Below are 18837 nucleotides of genomic sequence, written 5' to 3'. Positions count from 1 at the left end.
GTCATCCTTTTAAAACATGTCAGATTGCGGGACCCCTGGGTGGCTCAGTGGTTGGGTGTCTGCCTTTGGCTCAGGTGTGATCCTGGAGTCCTGATATCGAGTCCCATATCGGTCGGGCTGCCTGGAGCCTGCTTCTCCCTCTGCCTGTGTCTCTGCCTCTCTCTCTCATGAATAAATGAAATAAACTAAACATATCAGATTGTGTTCCTGCTCAGCTCAGACCCTCCCAGGGCTTCCCATGTGCTCAGAATGTCCAAGTCCTCACAATTCTGCTCTAGCTACACTGACCTTAAATGCCACGGCTCACTCCCACCTCAGGATCTCTGTACTTGCTAGTTTGCTTGCATGTTAACCCTGAACCTTCCACCCCCCTGCAGCCCCACCCAGGTTTTCTCAGGGCTATGAGCTCTGTTAAGGAGTTTGGACTTTATGTGAAGGGAATGAGGAATCCACTAAGGATCATGGAAAAAAGTCATCTAATGTGATGTGCTGAAGCTGGCTGGTACTTGTTCAGGAAGGCCAACTGTTAAATTTGTAGCGAATTTGCAAGCCGAATATTAAATCATTGTAGTTTGAAATTCACTATAGGTGAGAGCATTTACACCCTGGAGCACTGCAGACCATGGCTCTCCTCCCACCCTGCCTCCCCAGAGAGCTGTTGTTAAGCGTTTACCAACACACCACTGGCTTTGACAAAGATTTGTATGAAGTGCAAATAAGGTGTTAATTAACCAAGTCAGGGCAGGCTCCCCAGAAGAGGTGGCATTTAAACTGAGTATTCTGTATGTTGGCAAATTGAACACCAATAAAAAATAAATTTATTATTTAAAAAAAAAAAACTGGGTACTGGGAGATCCGTGGGCATTTGCCAGAGGTAAGAGGGCATCCCGGACTGAGGGAACCAAATGAGAAAAACCGCAAAGGTCTGAACATTCCCTTTGGGGCAGTAAGTCCAGCAGAGTGGCAATGCTGGGGCAGGGGTGGGGGGTGGGGGGCGGAGGATGGGGAAAGCATGTGGTCTGGAAAGAAAGCAGCTGAGAATGGGGCTGGAGGCGGATTGTGTGAGAATCTCGAGATCAAGTAAGGGGTTTGGACTCTCTCCTGGGGTGCTGGGGAGCCATGGCGGGTTGCGGAGCAGGGGTAGGACAGGCACTGCTGAATGCTGCATGTTAGCAAGCCTATTCTGGCTGTTATATGGAGAATGGATTGGAGGCGGGAGGCCAGATGCTATTTGAAACCAATTCACTTTGCATGTTTCTGTGAGTGAGAGTTAGGAATAGATGATACAGATAGTGCCTGCCTGAGGGTCTTCCCTTGCAGCTCTGTGGGAAGACTTGCCCTACGCAGGTCCCAGCAGCTTCTTTTTTGGGAGTTAGTTCACTACTCGTTGCACAGCATCCTGGAAACAAGAAAATTACAGTGAAGCCTTCTTGTAAGGGAGCGCATACTGGGGTTGTCTTCCATCTGACCTTGGGGCCTCCCTCCCTGGGGACCAGGCTCCTTGCACAATCAATCCCCCAGAAGGCCATAGGAAGTGGGTGGAAATAATAGCCAGTGTGGGCACTTTCTAATTGTAGCCTCTGTTCAAGGCTCTTTACATGTGTCATCACCTTTGGTTCCCACAGCGTGTCATCGAGGGAAGAACAGTTGTTATCCCCATCTTACAAATGAAACCGAGAGGTTAGGTAACTTGTTTGAAGGTCAGCCAGTGCATGGAAGAGCTGGACACAAACCCCAGAGGCCATCTTCTTTTTTTTCTTTTTTTTCTTTTTTTAAAGATTTTATTTATTTATTCATGAGAGACACAGTGAGAGAGCAGAGACATAGGCAGAGGGAGAAGCAGGCTCCTCGAAGGGAGCCCGATATGGGACTCGATCCCAAGACCCGGGCATCACGACCTGAGCCCAAGCCAGATCTCAACCCCTGAGCCACTGAGGCATCCCAATCTTTCCTGCCATCCTGTGCTGCCCATTTTCAGATATGATGCTTCTTATTTTTGCGATGGTCACAAAATACTATTTTCCATTTTGTCGATGGAGAAACTGTGGTTCAAGGGAAGTTCACAGTTACCCCAGGTCACATGGCCAGCAAGCCAAAGAGCTGACCTAGAACACTGCAGCCTGAGCTCTGCCTTCCAGGAAGGAGTGAGGAAAGATAAGAGAAGGTGAAGATGGGCATCAGGCATCAAGGGAACCCTAGCCTGTGGGGTTTGGGTCTGGTGCCTTTCAAAGGATGAGAACTTTTGTTTGCATAGTTTGGAAATCCCACAGTAGGACACAGAAATCATGAACAATGGCTCTGCCCTGACCACAGCCACCTCCTCTCTTGGCCAAGACTTCGGTACTTCCAGGATGTGACAGCAAAATCTTGCCCCAGAGTTGGAGGCTGTAAATGTCAGGGCTCCCCTCTGGGCTTGGGGGATAGGTGTTTCAGGGAGTGGCTCACTGGGAGTGAGGAAAACTGCTGTCCAAACCCCATGTCACTTGACATTTCAAAACTCTGCCCCTGGACCTCTGTGCCCATCCCTGAAGCTTAACAGACATCAAGTGATGGAGCCTGGAACAGTGCTCAGTGGCTGCCACAGGCCCGCGAAAATTCAAGAAGCTGGCACATAATGAATTAGGTGTTGCATGGTTTACTGACCAGGGAGTTGTAAATTGTGGGGGATCAGCCTCTAGGAAATCTGAGGAGAATGTGACAGTAACACACATTTATTGGGTGCTCATTATGAACCAGGAATCACCCTAAACATCTCACCGAATACTCAAAGCTCTGACGTAGGTTTTATAACCCCTGGTTGAGAGATGGGGAAACAGAGTTTAAGTGGCTTGCCCCAGGGCTGAGCCGCCAGTTGAACCCAGGTCAGACTCTAAATGCACAGGCTAAACACCTGCACCCTGACTACTGTGCAGGAGCATGGGGAGAAGCAGAAAGACCAGTGAGGAGGGGACTACAATGATCCAGGTGAGAGAAAAATGATTGGGGCACCTGGGTGATTCAGTTGGTTGAGTATCAGACTCTTGGTTTTTGGCTTGAGTCATGATCTCAGGGTTGTGTAATTGAGCTCTGTGTCAGGCTCTGCGCTGAGTCCTCTTGAGAACCTCACTCTCTCTCTCTCTCTCTCTGTCTCTCTCCTCTGCCCCTCCCCCTGCTCGTACATGCACTCTCTCTCTCTCAAAAAGATAAATAAATAAAATCTAAAAATATTTATAGAAAAACTCTTGCTTACACTAACATGGTATTGGAGAAATGGCAAGCAGTGGTTAGATTTGGGACAGGACTTGTTGAGGGTTTGGATGTGAAACATGAGAAAGATATTGATCAAAGACAAGACCTAGATTTTTGGCCAGAGCCACAAAGTGCAAGGAGATGTTAAGATCTGTTAAGATGCAGACATTAAGGGCAGGACAGGGTTTGGGGGTGGGGATCCAGAGCGAACCTGGAAGGTCAATCCATCAACCACAGGGAAACACCATCAGTGGGGAGGTAGGGAGAGGAGGGATAGATTGGTTATCGTCAGTATGTAGGCACAGCTTAAAGCCCTGTGCTGGATAAGATCATCATATGAGGGACTGTAAATAGGAACATGGTGAAGGGTTGAGCTTTGAAGAGGTTAGCCATTAAAGGGTGGGCTGTGGAGGGGTAGCTAGCAGAAGAAACTGAGCAGGAGCAAGCAGCGGGTAGGAGGACAATGTTGAAGGAGGAGATGATTGAAGGAGGTGACAGTTGAAGAAGAACATGTTACAAGAAGGAGAGGTGATCACCAGGTCATTGCTGCCGAGGGTCAAGTAAGACAAGGAGAGGTTTGGCCATTGGCTTTCAAGAAAGGGTAGCCCATTGTTGATCCTGACATCCCAGTGATGACGAACTCTTTAGACCCCTCCTGCTGGCTGCCCTTGAATTTCTAGGTGAGGATTCCCAAGATTATAGAGCCTAGAGATGACTGAGTCCAGCATTTAGAAAGTCTTCTAATTTTGAACTTTGGATCTGCCAGTAGCTGTGTGACCTCGGGCAAATTACTATCCCTTTCTGAACTTCACTTCCCTCATCTATAAATGGGGGAAAATCAAGCTGCCTGTCTTATAAATTGTAGTGAAGCAAGAATTACATGAAATCATATATATAAAGTAGGTGCTTAATATTATTATTATTATTAATAGTGTAAGCTTACGAGCGGTATCTATAGTTCTGAGAAAATCAATGTCCTAATTTTGAGCTGGGCTGCTTAATGCTAAAGAAAGTGATGGGAAGTTCTTTGAAGTTTGAAACATTCTTTTCCCTGTGCCATCCAAAATTCTCAGCACCTAACTGGACTTACCCTGATGATGTCAACCCCTGCTTTGAGCAGTTCATCCTGCTGTCTGGGAAGAGCCCAAGAGGCCCACCTGGACCCATAAGGCCTGAGGCGTCCAGGTCTCACTCCTCCAGCTTCTTGCAGTTTCCCGACATTCCTACTGTCCCTCCAGCAGCGGGGCATGGCGTGTGCTGTTCCCTCTTTTACAAAGTCCCTTCCCTTCCCTCTTCCCAGTGTTAAATTCCCATCTTTCTCTTCCTAGGACAATGGTCACTTCCCTGGGATGCCCTCCCCGAGCTCCTGGACTGGGTCAGATTTCTTTGCTAGAAGTGGCTGGAGCCCCTGTGCCTCCTCCACGAGACTCAGCATATTTCTGATCATACATCCTTGCTGTGAACCTCGGTGTGATCCCTGACTTCACCACTAGACTCCAAGAGCAGGAGGGCAAGGCCGGGCGTGCTTTGCTCACCAGCTCATGTCTTGTGTCAAGCCCTGGGGTCTGGCATGTAGGACGAATACAACACGGAATTGTTGACTGAGTGAGTGAGTAGGTGTTTAATGCAGTGACTAAATGAGCAGATGGCTTTCCTTTTTTTTTTCCAAAGCAATGCAGGTGTCTCTGAAAGGTTGTTTGAAAGGCAAATAAATGTAAAACAAAATCTTATTTCATATACCTTAATTATACTACTAAGGAGAGGGAATAAATCTTGCCCTTGAAATATAATATAGTCATACTTTAACATCTGGACTGTCATTTCCACTCATTTACTTTTTAAAATGGTAATCTCCTGATAAGACATGAATAATGGCACTTAAAATAGGTTCCCGACTTGGCTCAGCCACTAACTAGCTGCTGATCGTAGACAAGTCACTTAAGCTCTGCGTGTCACTATTTACCTCATATGGTTCTTGTGAGGCTCTGGTTGGTGGTGTGAAAGCTCTTTGAAAGCAAGGTCTTATTTATTAACCATTATTCTCAAGAATATGAATAACAAGAAGGAGCAGGCTGCGTGCCCGAGATGGTTGAGTAGATTTGCAGGGCTGGAGGATTGCGGCCACAGAGAAAAATGAAAAGAGAGGAGAGATGAGTTGAGAAATTTAAGGGGGGGCTGATAAAGGGAAGAGGGGATCAGAGATCATGAAGACTGGGGGTTTATGTCTGCCAGGCTAAGCAAGAAGGGGAGGGGGGGTTGTTGGTGTCTAGAGCTGGGGAAGGTGACCTGAATAAAATCACCCTGGTGGCGAAATTCTTAGAAGCCACACGAGGGAGGGAAAGCATAACCCTTCTTCCCCCTCCCTCGGCTTGCCATGTGGTTGCACAGGAGAGATGCTGCGTGTCCCCCAGGTGACCTTGGCCGCTTAGGTCTGGGAGGCTGCACCCAGCTTGGCTGCTGCGCGAGGGCAAAGCAGCTGTCGCTGGGTTTGCCAACCTGATGAATTCTGCTGCCCAGTGCAACCTGGATGCAGCCCTGGGATGGGGGGGGGGGGCCCTTCCAGGCTGGGAGTGGGAGCAAAGAAAGCCAGGAGGGCAGGGAGAGGAGGAGCAAGCGATTCAAAGCCTCTGGGGCTGGGCAGGAAATGTGCAAGTAGGGCAGCCCCGGGAGGTGGTCCTGCAGAGCCCCTCCTGGGTAGAGGGGCAGGGGCCTGAGGCCACAGGCCACCGATGCCCTGAGTGAATGGGGCTCCATCACGTGTTGCCAGCCAGCTTTTCCAAGGAGGCTGGCTTTTAAATGTGGAATCACACCATTTGTAGAAAAACAAAAACCAAGCAAACAAAAAACCCCTGCAGGCACAACAGGCTCCTCTGATGGTGTCACTTGGGCTGCTCATTCCTGATGTCCTTTGATCCCCATCTGAGGGCTCCTGGCACGCCCTCTCCCTCCCCCTTCCAGGGGGAAAGCCCTGCAAATTCACTTAACTCATTGTCCGTCTCTAAGAGGTGACGAGTCAGTGCCTTTCTTCAATACTAGGAGAGACAGACTCTGCTGTCCTATTTCTACACGCCCATTGTGCTCTCTTTCCTCCCCTCCTAATTCTACTCTGGAAACCCCGAGTCATTCATTTTAGTCATTCATTCACTCATTCAACAAGCAATATTCAATAAACATCCCCCTAGGTGTCACATGCTGCCTGGTGCTGCAGACGGTGCATTTACATTCTGGTGTGGAAGGCAGACCGTGAGAAGTAAACAAACAGAGTAAGTGTCAGCTTGTGATAGGTGCTACGAATAAAGATAATGCAGGAGAGAGAGTGATGGAGTTATTTTAGATTGGAAGACCAGGAGAGGCCTCGCTAGCCTCCCTCCTCCCACACTCGGTGATTTAACAAGATTTCACTGGGTTTCCCTGGCCTCATTCATAGGTGCTAATGAGCAGCTGGGGGTTGGCAGAGTAGCTACAGTGATTAAAAAAAAGGGGGGTTTCCCCTACACCCTCTCTATCCCTGGCCTCTGAAGTAGGCTCAGCCCCAGCCAAGGGGAGCAGGTGCAGAGCTCAAATCCAGATTAAGAGTAAGTATTCCCATTTGTCTGTACAGCTGGAAACAGCTGGCCAGATGAGTCAGCAGAGAAGAGGGAGGCTGTAGGCTGCAGGCCAGTGGGTGGAGGAGGCAGGAGGGAAGCTCCAGGCTACGGTCGTGCGTCTCCTGCTCAGATGGCCTAACTCAAAGGGGAATAGTCAGACACCGGGATGCAGTAAGTCAGGGTAGGTCTTAGTGTCCAAAACAGGCACCTGTCCCATGCCCCGGTCTCTGACTAAAATCTTACCATCAGATAGTCACTTTTCTGGAAGGTGCAAGGGCATCTCGAAATCTCTCTTTTTCCAAAAGAGATAATGGCAGTTAGTGTGATGATCCATGACCCATAAGGCCCTGCATGATTTACAGCCCCTGCTTCTTGGGCTGGCTTTATAATCGGGAGGGCCTAGAGCAAAAGGACAAATTGGCCCTGCTGCCTTATTGTGATCTTCCTGTGGATGGAGGGGTCTTACCTTTCTGTTTTGGTTTGATGGCCGTTCCAATGCCAATGCCTCGCACCTGACAGAGGCTCACTATTTGTTATTGTTGAATAAAGGTGTTTGAGTCAGGATGTGGATGTGTTGCTGGGGCTTCTTTTAACATTTATTAAGTACTTACTGTGTATTAGGCACTGGACGAAGGCAGTGGTTCTCAGCCCTGGCTGCACAGGAGTATCACTCCAGGATTAAAAATCTTAAAAATCCCAACGCCAGACTCTCCTGGACCAGTTCTGTTAGACTCTAGTGGGAGTGGGCAGCAACATTTTTAAAGACTCTTTTGTGTAGCCAGGCTTGAGGAGCAGGGGGAGGGGGGCTGCTGTACCTTCCCTGTTGTCAAAGGCCGCTGTACATCAGAACCACCTAGCTGCCTTGGTTACTGCTCAGATACCTGGGACTATTTTCAGAGATTCTGGACCAATTAGTTTGAGAAAGAGCTAGCTAGCCTGTTAACAGGATCCTCAGGGGATTTTGCTTACACCAGAGTTCGAGAACCTGACTTACCTTGATGAATGCTACGACTGTGCCCATTTTATAGACAAGAAAGAATAGATTGAGAGAGGTTAAGTCGTTTGTCCAAGGTAACGAGGTCGGCAGCTGACAGACCCGGAATTTGAACCCAGGGCTTCTGAAGCCATGATCTGAGCTCACCCACTACCTCCCCTGCCTTTTCTGTGTCTTAAAAGACTAGGTGTGCTCCAAGCGTAGAGAGGCGATAAGATGAAATAAGGATAGGATGCATCTAATATGGTCTGTGTTGAAGATGGACAGGTTGATTAAATTACCAGCTCTGTGGCGGTGAAACGAGTCCAGCAGGGAACCGACCTCCATCCCAAGGGTCACTTGGGCTTTAAGTGGCGGAGTGGGGATTCCAACCCAGCTCTCCAGGCCCCGGATTGGGCCACTTTCCCCAGACCCTCCCTGTAGTTCCGCATTGGCAGTCGGATCGCTGAGCTCCTAGGACATTGCAGAAGCCGTGATGGTGCCTGGCACACGGGGACGCCCAGCAAGGAGGCCTGAAAGGGTCAGAGGGGCGGTGGGGTTCCGCGCGCTGGCTTTCCAGTAGAGACCACTAGAGGGCGGTCTCGGACAAGAGAAAGAAAAGTGCTTCCCTGCTGTTTCCAGGACTGGAGAAAAATAATACATTTGTGGCTACGGATTTAAATCAAAAGGGGAGGCTCTAATTCACAGAGCAATTAAAGGGAGCGTTTCTTTCCCCTGGGCTTGCAGGCTGATGGGAACCTTCCTCAAGCCACTGTAACCCGTGGGGCCACCCCATGACCTTTCTAGACTTAAAATCAACAGATTAAGAGGGCAGGAGGGGAAATCTTGGTCAGCCTGAAATGTGGATGTTTATAGTTAATAGAATTTTTTTTTTTAAGGACATTTTGTAGCTTCCCAGACTTTTACAACATTGATGGGAGTTAATGTTTCGAGAAATGGTATTATGATGAAGTTGTATGCTGAATTAATTTTCCATAAATAAAACCATACATTTTCGCAGATTGTTTTTTCTGCCCTATCATGGAGGTGTGTGCTCTCCATGGATAAACATTCTCTCCCTTCTTTCTTCTGGCCCTCTCTCTTCTCCATGAGTCCCAGGGTAAGACAGACCCGGGTTTGAAACTGAGCTATGTTGCCACTGGTTGCATGACCTTGGATTAATGGCTTTACATTTTTTGAGGTCAGAGTTGTCAACTAGAAAACAGGGGTGAATGATGACACTGAAGGTCTGTCATGAGAGTCAAAGAGAAAACCTGTGGAAAGGTGCCTCATGCGGAGCCCTTAGTTCTGCTTAGAACTAAGATCGAGACTGAGAAATAGGCACATGTTTCCTTTGGAGCTCCTTCTAGCTTCTTCTCTCTGCCCCTTCTCTTCTCTCCTCTCCTCTTACATCAGGCACCCAAAGTTCTGTTGTCAAAAGAACAGCAAGTCTTTAGTGAGGGTTGACCAGTTGCTCTTCCCCGGGGCCACTGCAACTATCCCCAAGACCACACTTGAGAAGGTACCCACCCTGGAGAGAGACCCAGGGGGATGAATTTCAAATGGCAGTGTTTCAGACTCAACACCTCCTTAGTACTAATTATTGTTACAATTATAATATTTCCTGGCCCATACGATGTGCTATGCTCCATGCTCAACGTTTTATATACATTATTCCCTTTCATTCTTACCACAAACCTTGTGTTTCAGCATGTTATTTTTACAGGTGAGGACACAGAGGATCAGAGAATTTAAGTGACTTGGCTGAGTTCACGCAGCTATCAAGTGGCGAAGCTGGAGACAAACCTAGGTCTGACTCCAGGGCTTACTCTTGAGAAGGGGCCTAGGAATAAAACACGTACCTCATTGGTGTTATTCCAAGATGACTTTATAGAAAAGGGTAGTGTGTCAGGAAGATTGAAAGGAAGGAGAGGACACATGACAGAGAAACCTGGGGAAACTCTATGGTGGTGGTATCATTTGAACATGGCCCCGAGGATTAGTTTGGGTTCAGCGGGCAGATATGAGGAGGGAAGGAGGCAGTAGAGGGGAGAACCATGAATAGCTGAGGCAGAGAGGCTGGAAAGCATGGGGTTTGCTTTGGGGACGTGGATGTGTCAGCAATCCATCACCACAGGAGGGAGGTGCTACCTATCATTGTTTGTATTTTACTGAGGAGGAAACCAAGGCACTGGGAAGATAAAGAATTTGGCTAAGGTCACACAGCTAAGTGGTAGAGCTGGGATTTGAACTGCCATCTCTCTGGCTCCAGAGCCTTTTCAAAGTGGAGGTCACATATGGATCTCACGTCAGTCATCAACTAAGGGAAGGCTTTAGTACCTGAAGCTTCCGGGAGGATTCCAGGTGCAGCAGCCCAACCATGCCCAAAGGAGCATACCCATGTCACCTCCTCTCCCCGCCACTGCTCACCCCCCTCCCCAAAACATGTGGAGGCCAGGAGGGGGAGGAGAGTGGGGAACAGGACAATTTTCAGGAGTGGGGAACAGGACAATTTTCAGATTCCCAGATAATTGCAGGGAGACTGTACCTTTGTACCACACCCACCTTTTTACTCCCCCCTTCCTGGGATCAGGTTACCCTCTTACATTCTTTTACGTTTAATAATCATGACTGGACCCTGAGATAATAATGAGGTCTGCTGGAGGTCACGTAGCTAGCAAGCGGTGGATGGGACACTCAATCCCAGCCTGAGCCGCTCACCACGGTTCTGCTCTCCTCTCCTGGGCTTCGCCTGCTTCTCACAATGGCCCCTGAGAGACCTCTGGGCTCAGGAAGTCTGACCCACTTGCCAGGGATTGAGGTTGGTGAGCCAGCCTGGAGGCCGGATGCTGACTCCTGGTCCAGTGCTCTCTCTGCTCCAACCCCTTGAGTGTGTCCTGAGGAAGGGGTGCTGATGGACCCAGGGTATCCACTGTACCTCCACAGCTGAGGTCCTGGCCTCATGCTCCAGAGAGGATAGGAAATCCAGGCCACTGGTGGATCTGCTTATATATGGGTTTTAGGATCAACAGACTCCTGATTCATTTCACATATGTGACCAGAACCCACCTTGTCCGTGGAGGGGCATTTGTAGGGTTGAGGCAATATTCACAGATGGGCCAGGGACTGATTTTGGCACATAAAATATTTAGAGGAAGGTTAGGTGCAAGGGGCACCCGAGGGGCTTCCCGCTGTGGATTTAGGGGGATTTCCAAGGTAGTAGTGAGAGTGGGGAAGGGCAGAGGGGAGTGTGTGCCTTCATTCTCTCCTTCTGTCATTCATCTAGTCACTCAACCTACCCTAAACACCTATTATATACCATGCTGTGTTCAGGGCATGAGAAAAATAGCGGAGAAGAAAACAGACAAATTCCTGTCCTCATAGTGCCCCCTACTACTAGTGATAATGGTGGGGCTAAGGGGTGGGGTGATCAAATACAATAAATACATAGTCAATTAGGTGATGGTGACAAGTGACATAGATGAAAAATAAGCCAGGGAAGGAAGCAGAGAAGGCTGGTGGGGTGAAATCTGTCGGCACATGAACCTTCACTCTAGCTCCACGAGGAGCTAGAATCAGGTTCTTTTTTATTCTAAACAAGCAGGTAATTATTCAGGGAACCCAGTTCACCTTATGTGGGTAAAATGCACGTAAGTCCAACACCTGGCAGGGGACACTCAGAGCCAAAGAGAGGCTTACAGGTGAAGCTACTCTCTGCTCTGTACAGGGCCAGTTCAGTTCATGCAGAGCCAGGGGACTCAGGCCCACCCTCCACTGCTGGGCATGGGAACAGCACTTCCATCGCCTGACTCAAGACCAGGATGGATATATGTCCTGGTGCCACATGCTGCCCTGGAGAGACAGGGGGCTTTCTTGCTGGCCAGTTACGGAGGTGGCTGGGAATTCTGGGGCTGGCTTTCCCTGCCACGAAGCTAAGCTCATCATGTTGCTACATGTTAAATGGGGGCTCGAGAGCCTGAACAAATCTGTACCAACACCTTCAGCTTAGGATCTACAGATACCCCTTCTTTTACAGACTGTCTGGAGGCCCAAGAAATAGATTTATATGAGACAGTAGCTCTCTATTGCTTGGAAACTTAGGTCCTGGGAAAAGGAGCTGTGTTGGGAATCTGTACTAAGATACTTATGAATTTAAAAAAAATATTAAAAATAGTTTTGTATTTGTTAATTATTTTGGATCATTTGTGACTTTTCATTAGCTCACTAAGTGCCAGTCACTGGTAAGGATTTATAGAGTGCCTTCTTTGTTCCAGACACTGTCCTAGGCACGGGTGTCATGGTCCCTTGTGCCTATGTTGTGAAGAGCCTAGAGACACACGTGGATGAGTGAATGGGTGGTTATAATATGGGGCTGTGAGTGGGACAGTCGCAGGCTGTTTGGGGAGATACTTAAACATGGAGCCCAGGATGACTTCCAGTCAACGCTGGCAGGAGGTGACTGGATGAAGAAGCTTGGGAGGAGTGTTAGAATCTTAAGGAAGAGCAGTGCCAAGCCCGGAGTAGAGAGTGGGAGCAGAGTGTACAGCTGCAGCATCTCACCGTGGGGTGGTGGTGAGGTAGAGGTGACCCGTGGTGCATTAGTCAACTAGGGCTGCCCTGACAAAGGACCACAGACTGGGAGGCGTAAACTGGGAGGCGTCTTATAAGGACAACCAGTCATGTGGAGTTGGAGTCTACTCTAATGATGCCATTTTAACTTAATCACCTCTTTAAAGCTCCAGATACAATCCCATTCCAAGGTCCTGGAGGTTGGGGCTTCAACATGTGAATTTGGATGTGAGGGACACAATTCAGATCATAACATATGGGCAGTGCCTCGATCAAGAGAGTCCTAGGAACCGTGTTAAGGAGTATGCGCAAGGGGGGGGTCATTGCAGGCTAAGGCAGAGTGACAGTGCTTATGTTTCATTTTACCAAGTTCTTACAGCAGTAAGGGCAGAGAAATGAAGGATGGAGATGAGTATAGAAGTGGTTGGGATACCCTCTGAGAGAATCTGGCAGAAGAACAGGAGACTCCGCAGGAAGAAACAACAGGACTTGTGATGGGCTACCTGTGGGGGGCAGAGCAGGGGAGTGTCAAGGGGGGCTGGATTTCTGGTTTGGGCCACTGGGCGCACCATGGAAATCCTCACTGAGCATTTTGGAGGAAAGCCTGGGCCAAGTGAGGGGAAGGAGATGAATCCAAGGTGGGGGGCAGGCTGATTTGAGGGGCCAGTGGGACATCTAAGTGGAGGGAGGTTTCCAGTTCTGGAAAGAAGTCTGGAAGTCTGGGTTGGAGATGTGGGTTTGGACTCATTAGCTCTGGATGGTAATTGAAGCCATGGGGACGGATGAGGGAGGGGTACTAAGCCTGAGTTTGAATATTCAGAAATGAGCTGAAACTCTTCTTATTAAAGCTGGAGGCGTGTGTGCGCAGAATGATTAACACCCCTGCTGATATGGAGACCCAATTTCCTGCCTGTGTTCTCCTGTCTGAGAGCCACTGGGAGCCTGGGGTGAGGAGGGTCTCCTGGGTGTTAGCTCCCTTCCTGAGGCCTGAGGACATTTCATCAGCTTTTGATACTTAGTGAGTCACTGGACACCTCCCAGCTGAGTCAGCCCAGGTACCCCACCCGGGAAGGACACACAAGGAACTCTTACAGACTGTACCACCTGAGCTGTGTATCAGAGGGAGGAAGACAGAGGAGAGGGTGGTGTGCCTTTCCAGGCCAGCATCTTGTCTACATAGGGATAGGTAATGATGCCAACGAACTATGTCTTTGCTGGGCTTGAGGGTGCATGACAAATATTTTTGGTAGTAGTAGTAGATTTGTCTTTTTAAGATGTCTTTCCCGAGCCACTTTTAAAATAATAGCAGCTGACATTTAGAAGCATTTGACCTGCATCATCTCAATTCATCTTCACAGGTGGGCACTGTAGTTATTCCCATTTTGCTGATAAAGACAGCAAAGCTTGGAGAAGAGAAGAAGCTTGCACCAGGCTGTGATGGAGGGGCCTGGATCCAAACCCTAGCAGGCTGATGTCAGGCTCCCACAGTCAATCATCAGGCCACGTGGCTGCCATGAGCATTCCTTCATGGAAGCAGGAACTTTACCTCATGTGTTTCCCTGGCCTCATAGTCAAAATACCCTGTGGCTCATCCCCAGCTCCCCAAAGGCTGTTGTGTGACTTGGGTAAGTCGCTGACCTTTCTGTATCTCAGTCTTCCATCTCTCATAAAATGAGATAATAGTGCCTATTAGAACAGGACTTGGGGGTGAGTTTAATATAATACATAATGACTGTGAAGCACTTGGCTCCGTGCTGGGAACATAGTAAGTGCCTGTGGCAGGTAAGAGTGCCTAAACATGGCTGTATCAATGTCGATACCTTCCCAGAAGCTCCTTATCCCACGTGATGATGACATCCTTCACTGACCGCTGGGTTTAGATTCCTTTCTCTTGAACGAGCATGTGCCTTGGCCAACAGAGTGCAATGGAAATAACACACTGTGACTTCTGAGAGTCCACCTGCCACTGTCATTTGGTCTATCTTGAGACATGGGCCCAAGAAGCCTTGTGCCAATGTATAAATTGTCTGGTTAACCTGTGGTTACCATGTTGAAGAGAGAATGTAGGGAGACCCCCCACAGAGAGAGAGACTGATGCCCAGGAAGCCCCAGCTCTTCCAGTCCCAAGCTGCTTGAGTCTTCCCACCCTGGACACCAACCAGAGTAAGTGAGGCCAATGGCCCTGCCTCTGAGCCACCGCAGTGGATGCTGAGTAGAGACAAACTGTCCCTACCAAGCCCTGCCCTGACTGCAGATCTGTAAGCAAAAGGAATGTTTTTCTTTCAAGGCTCTATGTTTTGGGGCGGTTTCTTATGCAGATTAGATAATAAGAGCAATGCCCAAGAAATGGCTTTTGATGTTATTACTTCTGCCTGAATTAGTGCACTGTCACTAATTCCAGAAGTAGACAATAAATCAGAAAGATAATGTCTGGAGGTGGGGTAAATTTTGGTCCTGGAAAATCCCCAAAGTGTGTCAACTCCTATTGGCTATTGGAGCTAATGAGTGGCTATAAAAGCTGATTGGACAGTCTGAGATCAGAGGGTTTGTACTATGCAAATGAAAGATTAGCAGGATGAAAGTCCTATATGTGGCAGTGACATGTGTTATGTGGTAGGGAGAGGAGTCTGCCCTCATTTTTTTTTCTGTGAACCTTGTAGGCTTAGGTAAGATATCCTTTGACATATCATATTAACCATTCCCCAACATTTTCCTATCAATAATATCATTTCAGTCACACCATACACCCCCAGGATGGTGTAGGACAGGGATTCCTCAGCCCATATTCCAATTGGGCAAACTGGACACTCGGAAGGGAAGTGACAAGATTCAAGGACATATGACTGGTATGGGGCAGAGCAAAGAATGTATACACTCCTTGCCTTTAGAGCCTAGTTGTTCAGCCTACAAGCTGTGTAACTTTAGGCAAGCTAATTGGCCTCTCTGTGCATAAAATTTTCCATCTGTAAAACAGGAATACAAATAGTACTTCTTTAGAGGCACCTAGGTGGCTCAGTGGGTTGGGCAACTTGACTCTTGATTTCGGCTCAGGTCATGATCTCAGGGTTATGAGGTTGAGCCCTGTGTTGGGCCCAGCACTGGGCATGGAGCCTGCTCAAGATTCTCTCTCTCTCTCTCTCTCTCTGCCCCTCCCTCTCTAAAAAACATATATCCTTCAGAGGGTTATGTGTAGTGAGGATTAAATCAGATATTTTTTGTGAAGTGTTTAAGATGCTCCTGACATATAAGAAAAAGCTAGGAAGTGGCTGAATCAGAGTTTTAGATCAGGTGGTCTATCTCCAGACTCCATATGCGTAAGCCCAAGTCCTGGTAATTCCTGTCAGCCCCCCTGAAAAGGCCAGACAGCAACATCCCAGGTATCCCACTGTTCTCTATAGAACATGATTTTGAGTCCTCCCTGACCACCCTTCTTGGTTCACTGTGCCTTGAATACATGATGCCCTGAACTGAAGGAAGCACCATCACCTCCTCTTTTATTAATGCAGCCCAAGATTACACTGCTATTTTGGCAGCCGCATCATACTGTTGACTCATCCTGAGCCGGCAGTCAAAATCCTAAGTGTTCTTACCACATGTGCTAGCATCAAGCTGCATTCCTGGCCAACTAGGATTGGTACAGTTGGAGATTTAAAAAAATCTCACCACAGAATTGTGTAGTTTGTTAGCTTTTGCTCACTGCTGTAGCCGGTCTGAGAAAGAACCCAGATGAGTTCCTCTCCCCTGGGTACCTAGAGATACCCCCATATGCTTTTAATATACCCTCCCTTTTTTCTTTGGTTAGTTTGAGTGGCTTGCTGTTACCTGCAGCAGAAAAAGCAAGCCACGGACTGGCTTCTGAGTGGCCTGCATGTAGAAAGACGGGAGGTGTGGCCTGGATGTCGTAGCAGAGCGCAGAGAAAGGGAGCACCTGAAGCTTTTGCCACGTGCCAGGTCTGAACCCCAACTTTGAGTGGTTGCCACCTGAATAGGACAAAGCTGAGGACAGAGGCTGTGTTCCAGGAGGACACTGGCATAATTAATCAGGCTTCTAGCATATTGGTTGTTCAGATGGCTCCTGACCTCCCTAAAAGTGCTGTCATCTAACCCACATTTTTCCAGCGCCCATAGGATGAAATGATATTTTTGTCATGTCTAATTTCTTGCTGAACCACGAACTGGTCTAGTTTGGCCCAGGTATCTGCCTGCCTGTGCTCTGTTGGGCTGTAGCAAGGAGCAGACTCAGCAGTGCAAACCTGTCTTTGGAGAAGTGGCTGCGTAGGTTGAGCAGACACCCCAAAAACTTGTGTATAGGGATTAGTCACATTCATTTTAGGGTATTTCTTAGATCCCCTACACTTAACTTACAAAAATTTAACTTATATCATTGAAAATGCTGAATCAGGGATGCTTGGATGGCTCAGTCGTTGAGCATCTGCCTTCAGCTCAAGGTGTAATCCCGGGGTCCTGGGATCGAGTCCCACATTGGACTCCTCGCCAGGAGCTGGCTTCTCCCTCTGCCTATGTTTCTGCCTCTCTCTGTGTGTCTCTCATGAATAAATAAAAATCTTTTAAAAATTCTGAATCAATAAAGCTAAGGGTAGCATTGCTTTAGCAGGACCAACCTGTGGTTCCTTTTGGGAGTCATGCTCTGCAGGTCATCTCATGCATTACCCTCTGATATTCTTGCTTAAAATAGTATACATTCCCTTCAGTGTCACTTCTTGGTAAACTTCACTTGGCCACTCTACAGGACACAGTGTTACCTTCACTTAAGGCAAATTAAGGGGGCTTTTCCAAAGGTGTGGGCAGAGTGAAAGGAATACAGCCAGGGGAGGTGATGCCTTCCTGGAGCTAGCAAGAGCTGGAAAGCTTCTCCCTGCTGGACTGGAAGAGACAGAAGAGGAAGCAGTTCTTGGGGCCAGAAGAAAGTGGTCCTAGTTGTTAGGATTATAGGAAAGAGTGCCTGGCAGGACCTTTGGATAGAAGGAAGCAACCCACTTGGAACCACACAGCAGGGAAGGAGCTGGGGAAATAGATATCTGAACCACATTCCCTCCTCTCCCTCAATCTCCTGCCAAAGCCTCAATTGGCTGGATCTAACTGGAAGCCAGAGGACAAGAGATCCTGTGGAAACAATACATACATGTTAGCCTACTGGGGGTGCAAAGAAAGATGGAAATAGGTGGAAAGTGGATCTGGGAGGGAGAAATGGAAAATATGCAGCACATTCTAAACGAGGCACCTGCTGTTTGCCTCCTCAGATCACTGCTTATTCTAATTTGTTGTTGCCACTGGGAGATTAGGCATGTGGTGAGGACTGTATCTGACTCGTTCATTGCTCCAGTCCCAGTCCCCACCAGTGGGCCTGGTTTGCTGTGGTGTGCAGTAGAGCTTGGAAAATGGGTGGGTGGGTATACTGCATCTGGTGTCCCTGCATGGGCCATGCGTCTCTGGGAGCAGCGAATGGCCCAGCACACTACTCACACACAAAAGGGACACTTTGGGGAATGATCATGTGCATGATTGAGTGAATGGATAAATTATAAGGGTAGAACACCTTGAAAATCCCATGGTGCATTAAACCTCAAATGCATTAAATTCAGCAAGGCCCGTTCCTTCATCAAAGGCATGATTGCATGTACATCATTTCTCCCACCCTGTTTCCACACTACCGGTTCTGGTAGCTTCTCCTCCATTTCCTCTGAAGCAGACCAGGGATGGTTACCTTGGGTCACTTGTTCAACCCTAGTCTTGGAGTGAGCTGCAACCAAGGCTGAGATGATCAGACTGTTTGTGGGAATTGGGCTCAAATCTGCCAATGGTGGGAAATGTGCTGCTTTTCTGTCTTTCCTACTTTCTTTTTTTTTTTGGCCTAAGTGTATCTAGTATTTGTTGTTTGCATTTGAAGAACTGACACACACAGACACCAGGAGGAGAGTTCTAGACTTACCAGCCTATATGGTGATAGAGTTAAAGTCTTGGGCTTTGCCACTGCACTGCTTGGGTTTGAATCCCAGCGCTGTCACTTCCCAGGTGTGTGACCTTGGGCATAAGGTCACAAGGTCTTCTCTGTGTCTCTCATTTCTTAATATTCGAAATAGGAGAGTTAAATGAGTTAAAGCCTGCAAACACTTAATACAGTGCCTGTTACATGGTGAACACCCATTAAATATCATCAGGTGCTTCATCACCCAAGCAATTTGAGAAGAAAACAATTGAATGGAATTCTATTTTCTTAAATAATGGAGAAAAGAAAATCACAATGATGGGATAATTTTGGAATGAATTAGATGTTTTTCAAGGGCTGCTTGTCTCTTCCTTTCTGCTTCAATGTGGGGTAGGTATAGAAGAAAAAGAATCTGAAGCTGTTTCCAAAGGGGCTGTTCAAAAATAAGCTGGTGTTTTTTTATTTTTCAAGAAAATCTAAAGACCAATGACTGTATCTGGTATCCTCTCTTCCTTTTCTGAGAAAGTTCATGA

The sequence above is a fragment of the Canis aureus genome, chromosome 4 (assembly GCF_053574225.1).
Source record: "Canis aureus isolate CA01 chromosome 4, VMU_Caureus_v.1.0, whole genome shotgun sequence".
Taxonomy (NCBI): Eukaryota; Metazoa; Chordata; class Mammalia; order Carnivora; family Canidae; genus Canis; species Canis aureus.
Note: the sequence above shows the minus strand (reverse complement) of the source record.